At 37.7% G+C, this 7,154-nt stretch overlaps 1 long non-coding RNA gene across 2 annotated transcripts; it reads left to right on the top strand.

Annotated features, from left to right (window-relative positions):
- Positions 1–1,296: 1,296 nt before the first annotated feature.
- LOC131329973 (uncharacterized) lies at positions 1,297–6,756 on the top strand. Of its 2 annotated transcripts, none has more exons than XR_009200900.1 (3): positions 1,297–3,533; positions 3,662–3,956; positions 4,051–6,756. It is a non-coding gene; the product is annotated as an uncharacterized LOC131329973 (long non-coding RNA). The 2 variants fall into 2 exon arrangements; XR_009200901.1 differs by having other exon boundaries at positions 2,277–3,292; positions 3,468–3,956.
- Positions 6,757–7,154: the final 398 nt, after the last annotated feature.

The following is a 7,154-nucleotide window of genomic DNA, read 5'->3' as shown; positions in this document are numbered from 1 at the left end:
AGAAGTCTTCAGTAGGGCTCATTATTTATGCCGGATGCTCTTTGGTGCTACCTTCCTGGTGATCCCTGCCTACTATCTCTTTTTTTTCATTTCAATAGAATAGATAGGATTCCGCAATAGTACCTAGAATGACTACTGGAAAAATATATAAAAGTTGTTGGGCCATGCAGGCTCTCGATGACACATCCTACCTTGGGATGCATAAACCGCATTGATCACTAAAGAAACCACTCGAAAAACGGAACTCATCAGTAGGGTCGATGGAACTAGGAACTAGGCTATCCACCGCTTGTAACCATGTTTGCATAGGCTTGTGCATAGATTTGCCCCAGTGCCGGAGAGTCTTGCTACTCGTGAAGCGTTGATGCTTGCTCCATGGCTAAAGTTAGTTTTATTTTATGCGTACAGTTAGAGGCAACAAGGGCACCTATGACTCTCAGTATTCATAGACACAACAGTTCGTATCTATCATCACCATAGGAAAAAAAAAACATATATATATATATATATATATTTATATATATATAAATATATTAAGTTTCGACTACAATTAAACCAATGAGCACACAGAAACGTGCGAAGCATGGGCATTACACTAGTGTGTGTGTGTATATATATATACATATCTACATATCCAAACGCAGAGAAGGGAGATGTGTGATGGTTTCAATTTGAGCTTTCCACCACTTCTGGCTTTGCTTTGGGGCTGTTTGGGTCATTTTGGCTTATTTTGACGGGGGCTTGTAGCACTATTCACTTACTGTTTGAGTTTATTTAGAATTACTTTAAAGGGTTTTCTGACTTTTGGGATATTCCGTTTGTGTCCTGTTTTTTGCTTTCTATTTTGTCTTTTGTGCTCCTTTATGTGGGTTTTTTTTTGTAAAATTATCCTGCCCTTTGCGTGGTGGGGTTTACCTTTGTGCAGAGTTTCTGTGTTCTGCAGAGTCCTCCCCCCCCCCTCCGAGAGAAAAACAAGAGCTAAAACAAATCACATACACATCACAAGAAGCCCTCAAAAAATCTCCGATCATGTGTTCTCCATCTCATCTCCAAAACAAACAGGGAAAAAAAACTACAAATCAATGGCCAACGTCTACTTCTCAGTCTGTAAACGGGCGACAAAGGCGGTGATCGACCACGTTGGTGGCGACGGTGTGTGGTCGGAGTGCGGCCTGGTTTTTGAGTCCCAGTCGATCGCGAGACATCAGACTATTTCGTCTAGGTATTTGAGTACATCTGCTGTTTGATCTTCGTTTTGGGGTTCGGTTTCCCTTTTCTTTTTTTTATAACAAATTTACTATTTTTTTGCTTTCCTCCATTCACCTATTTACTTTTGGGACTAAGTAGAACTGGGATGAGGTTATTCGATTTCTTATATTTCTTCATTATTCCTCTTGCATGTGTACTGGTTTTTACAGATCATAGTTCTAAACATGTTAGATTCAATGAAATTTGTTTGAAATAGGGGGGTTTCCTTCCATCTATTTAGTTACAAATCTTGCAATTTGTTTGAATCTTGAGGAGAGATTACGGCTTTTGCACTGTGTACTGATATAATTTTGTAATTTGTTCCCGTATTATTGTCTTTGGCTTTGATGGATTAATATTTGACTCTAAAATGTTCGTAGAAATGATTCATAGAATCAAAGTAGGTTCCAGTTCTATGGTTCTTGAATGTGGGCAGAAAACTGTTGGTATTTCCTACTGGATGTGTAGTGTACATATGTGAAACTGATGAATGTTCTCTTTTTGGGTAATGCTTAGGGTTTGTTTTGTGTGCGTTGCCTATGGCAAGTTATGCTTATTTTTTTCCTTAGCCTTTTTTGAGATAATGCTTATCTATGATGCACAGGCACGGACACGGACACGGACACCGAAACCGACACCGGGACACGAGAATTCTAAAAAAATGGGGACACGGACACGACGGGGGACATGCCACGTGTATATTTATTTATTTATTTATATATATAAATAAATAAATAATTATAGTTTAGCACCCAGAAATTTAAAAATATATATAATTTGGCCCCAAAATTTTTAAAAAAAATTACATTTTGACCCCCAATTTTTTCAAAAATTACAGTTTGGCTCCCAATTTTTTTTTTAAAATTGCAGTTTGGCCCCTGCCATGTCCCCATCGGTGTCCTGCCGTGTCCCCTCAAAATTTAATATTAAAATATGGGACACGCCACGTGGCGTGTCCCATACGTATCTCCGAGGTGTCCCGCGGTGTCTCTGTGTCCTGACACTGCAATTCTTCGACCTCTAGAGGTGTCGGTGCTTCATAGATGCTTATTGTTGCCTTCAGTATTTTCTTTTTTGTCAAGCTCATAAAATGGCTGACGAATAAAGTTTAGGCCTGGATCTTGCAAAATTGCACAAACGATTCATCTAGCATTATTATATATAATACACGGATCCGCCATTTTGGAGGAAGTATGGGATCTGTACCAGATTCTCTCTCTCTCTCTAGAGAGATGCCTAAAGCTCTTCGTCATCTCCGACGAAGTACCAATCGCTGCTGAGATTGATCTGTATGGTAATCGCTGACTGCAGATATATTTTAGGGTTTTATATGTAAGACATGGGCTATTGCTTTATTTGGTTTGGGCCATTTAAAAAGTTGGGTCATTACATTTATGTTTGGGCCATTTATGCAAGGCATGTACTTTGTATTTTTCAATTAGTTGGCCATAAAGACATTTTCTTTAATAATGGGTCATAAAGATATTTATTTGTTTACCTTTTATTATTTAGTACTTTTTTTAATATTTGTGCTGGAATTAATAAAAATTCAAATTAAATAATGATAATTTGGAAAATAATTTTATATATTCCTATAAATAATATAATTTTTTTTATACGTATACAAATATTCAGCGGATCCCCGCACCCGTATCCAAATTCGGATATATATCTCTGAATCCTTTATTTTCAGCTTTGAGGTGTCTGACCCTTAGATATGTACCCGCACCCAATTCAAGTACCCGTATCCATGTAAATATTTATAGTATGGTTACCTAATGCAGCTCACCTAAGTTTCTACATGAACATTTCGGGCATAGCTTGTTATATGAAGCTATTTGCAATTCCATCATTTGTTTGGCCAAAAAAAATGTAGCTCAGTTCTATTTTCAAGTCTGTTGCTCAAGTATCAATTGGCCGAGTGCAATCTGTGTTAGATGGTTTTGAATTCCAGGGAGCTAGGAAAATACCAGTGCAAATGGAGTCGGACGCTGCTGGCCTATATATGTGTGAACCACCCTTGTTGTTTCACGGAAAGGCAGAGGTAGGTAGTAGGTGCAGGTCACTTGACCTGGAAATAAGCCCTACGTAGTTGGTGATCATGCAGGATTTTCAAAGAAAGTTGGTGCAGATATATGCGACTGATACATTTTTTGTCCTCTTTCCTTAGTTTAGTTCTTTTTCCTCTTCTCTTCTTGATCCTGAAAACTTGTGCTTAGGGAATAGCTTGTGGAGTAACTGTTTTGGTTTCATTTCCAAGTTAGCATTGAGCAACACATGTCAAGGTCAATTGCTTGAACCTGTCTCCATTTATTTATGTATTCATCCTTCCTCCTTAGGTTAGTGAGCACTATATGCAACATCATTGTACGTTAATCGTTTTCCAGCTATGAATATTCATTGCTCTTTACAGTTTGTGTGTTCGTCGCCTTCTTGAAGATGGTGCCTCAAAAGGGTCCGAGGGGGGGTTTTGTAATTCCAAAGCTAATGACAACGGAGATGCTCATGTGGAGAATGATCAAGGTTTGGAGGTGGATGCTGATTCTTCTTTTGAGTTATTCCGAGATAGCGAGGAGCTGGCTGATGAGGATAATTATGATTATGATGACTATGTGGATGAATACTTGTAGGGAGACGAGGAGTGGACGGAAGCACATCTAACTGTGGTAAACTATGTGGACATCGACGCACACATCTTGTGCACTACTGTAAGTGTATTTGAAGATGGAGCTCTTCATTGAATATGATTATTTGATGTCATTATGAGGTGTGAATGAAGTGCAGTTTTTCTTGTTTCATCAGGTAATTGCTGGCATTGATAGTGATGGGGTCTTAAAGATGATTGTTGATGTGTCTTACTTTTTCGGTCACTGAGTAAGTTCCCTTCCTTAAATATGTAATGCTTTCCTTTGCATTATGCCATGTCATTGGTTAAGTTATATTTAGTTTAGGCAGCTTTCAACTTATGATGTGCCCAAACAACTCTTTTATATGTTTTCTTAGAACTTAACTCCTATCCTTCGTCAGTTATGGGATATAGGTATTTGGGTTTTAAAGCATCCCGTGGACCATTTTATGGGTTTGGATATAGAGATATCATGTTCCCATCTCCTTGTCCTTATTTCCCAAACCCATTTACTTCGGCGTACAATTTTCGTTCTTATTTGCACATAAGTGGAGCTCAAAAATTGAGCATCCACGTATAGAGAGTATTTAACTAGATCTGAGTGCTTTTTGAACATATTCCTAAGCCCCATATAGTTCAACATAAGGGCTCATTTGGATGCCGGACTGAGAAAGGGTATAAGTTATCACCCCTGAATATTACCTGGGCCCATCTCTAAGCCCTGGTTTGGGAAGCCAAAACTCAGGGGTTTTCATTTATTCCCCTCTCCTTGGTAAGACTGGAGAAGAGGGATTCGGGGGTCTAATATTCGGCTGGGGTTTGAGGTGTTATTAAGTTATCCCCCAATCCCTTGGAAATTGGATGATTTTACCCCTTTTTATCCCCCTTCCCCCAACCCAAACCACCTGGGTTTTTTCAATTAAGATAGCAAAACCTAAAGAAGAAGAAGAAGAAGAAGAACAATAGCAGATTGGAGAGAGGGAGGACGAACCAGGCCAGGGCTTGATGATGAACAGACATTCTTCTTCTTCTTCTTCTTCTTCGTCTTCTTTATTTTCTTCTTCTGTCGTTCTCTCTTACTCTCTCTCTCTGAACAAGAAGAAGGAAAGAGCAAGGGAAAGTTATTATGTGCATGTCAGCATGTGTGCCCATGTGTTCCATACAACCCCACCCATCCACACTTAAAAACACACGAAATTATAAAAAAAAAACCCTAAAAAAATGAATTTTAAATTTATACTTATTAAATTAATTAATTTATTAATGAATTAAATTTTTATTGCTTAAGTATGAAAAAGTAATTAATTTTTGCAATTTTATATTGTTCGTAATGAATAATCTAATTTATTACTGCTCAAGGGCAAAAGAGTTATTTAATAGCTTTTTATATCATTCACCCTTCCTTATCCCCTCATTTTATCCCTCATCCAAATCAAGTACTATTTTATCCTCCCAACCCCCCCCCCCCCCCCCCCCCCACCCCCCACCCACCACCCAATACATCATCCAAACCAACAACTAATTAATCCCCCCTCCATAAAAGTGGGTCCACCCTTCTTAAATAATACTCCCTACTATCTTATCCCCCTTCATAAATAATAACCCCAATTCTTATCCCGCATCCAAACAGGCCCTACGCATGTTTTCTAATCACAAGTTTGAATGAAATCATGCACCTAACTTATTTTTTTGCTGTTACAGCTCACCAAAAGCATGTTTAAATGATGCTTTCGTTTGAAAGAGTGTTTTCTAGGCATGCTTCCATTGGAAAACAGACATTGGAAGCACAGTTTTCCTTTTGAGAGGTGTGTTTTTTGGAAACCTTTTTTCAACCAAGTGTTGGAGGTTCAGAAAATATGCCAAACTATCCGTAGTTTGGGGATAACCCTATGAGGTGTAAAAACTTCAGCTTATAAATTTTACTTGTGTACTAATTCATTAACGTTGATGTTCATTTGGTTCATGTCATTCATATATAAATGTCATGTGGTTCTTGTCAGTCATATAGAATCCTTGGATGGGCCACCAGGTTTTCTTTTTAGGTGGAGTATTAGTTTATACCATAAGATTTGTATTTTCCTTAGGAGTATGTCATGTTGAAACTTGAAAATGAAGCTCAAGTATCTTCAATTGCATTGTTGTAGAATCTTATTTACTACAAGCTTAGGTTTTCTTGTAGTGTGTTCTGAATTGTGGTTTTGGGCTTTCGGAGGATCGGCTTGGTGTAGAGAGATAGTGTTTTATCATTCATCAATGACATATACAACGATTACTTTGGAAATAAAAGAAAAGATTCGTTGGATAGGGCAACTAATGTTAATTTAACTTGAGATCATACTCCGTTCAGTCGGGCCTTTTGGCACGGGATGCGCTAGAAAATATTAGGGTGTGCCATTGTTTTATGCTTACACCTTTCCATGGATAGAAGTCATGTTCTAAAAATTTTGAGCCGTGCCTGAACTAGTAATCTAACAAGCTAACGCTGTAATTTTCTGTGAATATGATTTTGTGGATATATGTTGGTTGGTTGTTTCACCGTGTACTATTTTTCACTATCATAAAGTTCAACCAGTTTTAAAAGTATTGTTTTTACGCTATGATACGATGAGCTGAGAATGCCTTGCACAATGTGTTTTATTTCTTTGCTTAATCGGCCGTTAATGTAGGTTTACCTCCTTTGGGGCTATATGTCTGTTAGCGCATTAAAAGGAAAACAGAGAAGGGTTGCATTATGAAATTAATTACCTGTATATTAGCTTAAAGAGAAAATTCCTGCTAAATTATCACTACATTTTGGTATATGATAATGATATGGTTGTAATGGATATTCTGTCAACTCTATGAGACTAGGTTTTGCATGTAGTAAACTCCTGTCAGTTAAAAAGAAGTGCGCTCTTTTAGTTTTTCTACTGCAAATGTTATTTATTTTCATTGTTCTGTGGGGTTTATACAAGACCTCAACCATTCTTTGATGAATGGTCAAAGTGAAAGGCAAAACTTGGTGGTGAAACTATATGAGAGCTCATCAAGTCCATAGAAATGCATATTATTTTGTGTGTGTAAAAAATCAGATTTTTCAATGTTGATATCGCTGAGGACATGGGGAAAGGATAGAAAAATCTGAATCTAGGAAAGAGATTCCTTGAGAGAAGCTTCCATAGGAATAGACTTCGGATTCTCAAGTTAGAAACTTGACCATGATTTGTTGGTCCATTTCAGCTCTTCAACTTTTCTTTTATTGGCAGGCAAATAGCTTGAAAAGACTGAAATCTGACATGGG

Source organism: Rhododendron vialii, chromosome 6a, assembly GCF_030253575.1.
Source record: "Rhododendron vialii isolate Sample 1 chromosome 6a, ASM3025357v1".
NCBI classification, from domain to species: domain Eukaryota; kingdom Viridiplantae; phylum Streptophyta; class Magnoliopsida; order Ericales; family Ericaceae; genus Rhododendron; species Rhododendron vialii.
Note: the sequence above shows the minus strand (reverse complement) of the source record. Positions and strands in the feature narration are given on the sequence as shown.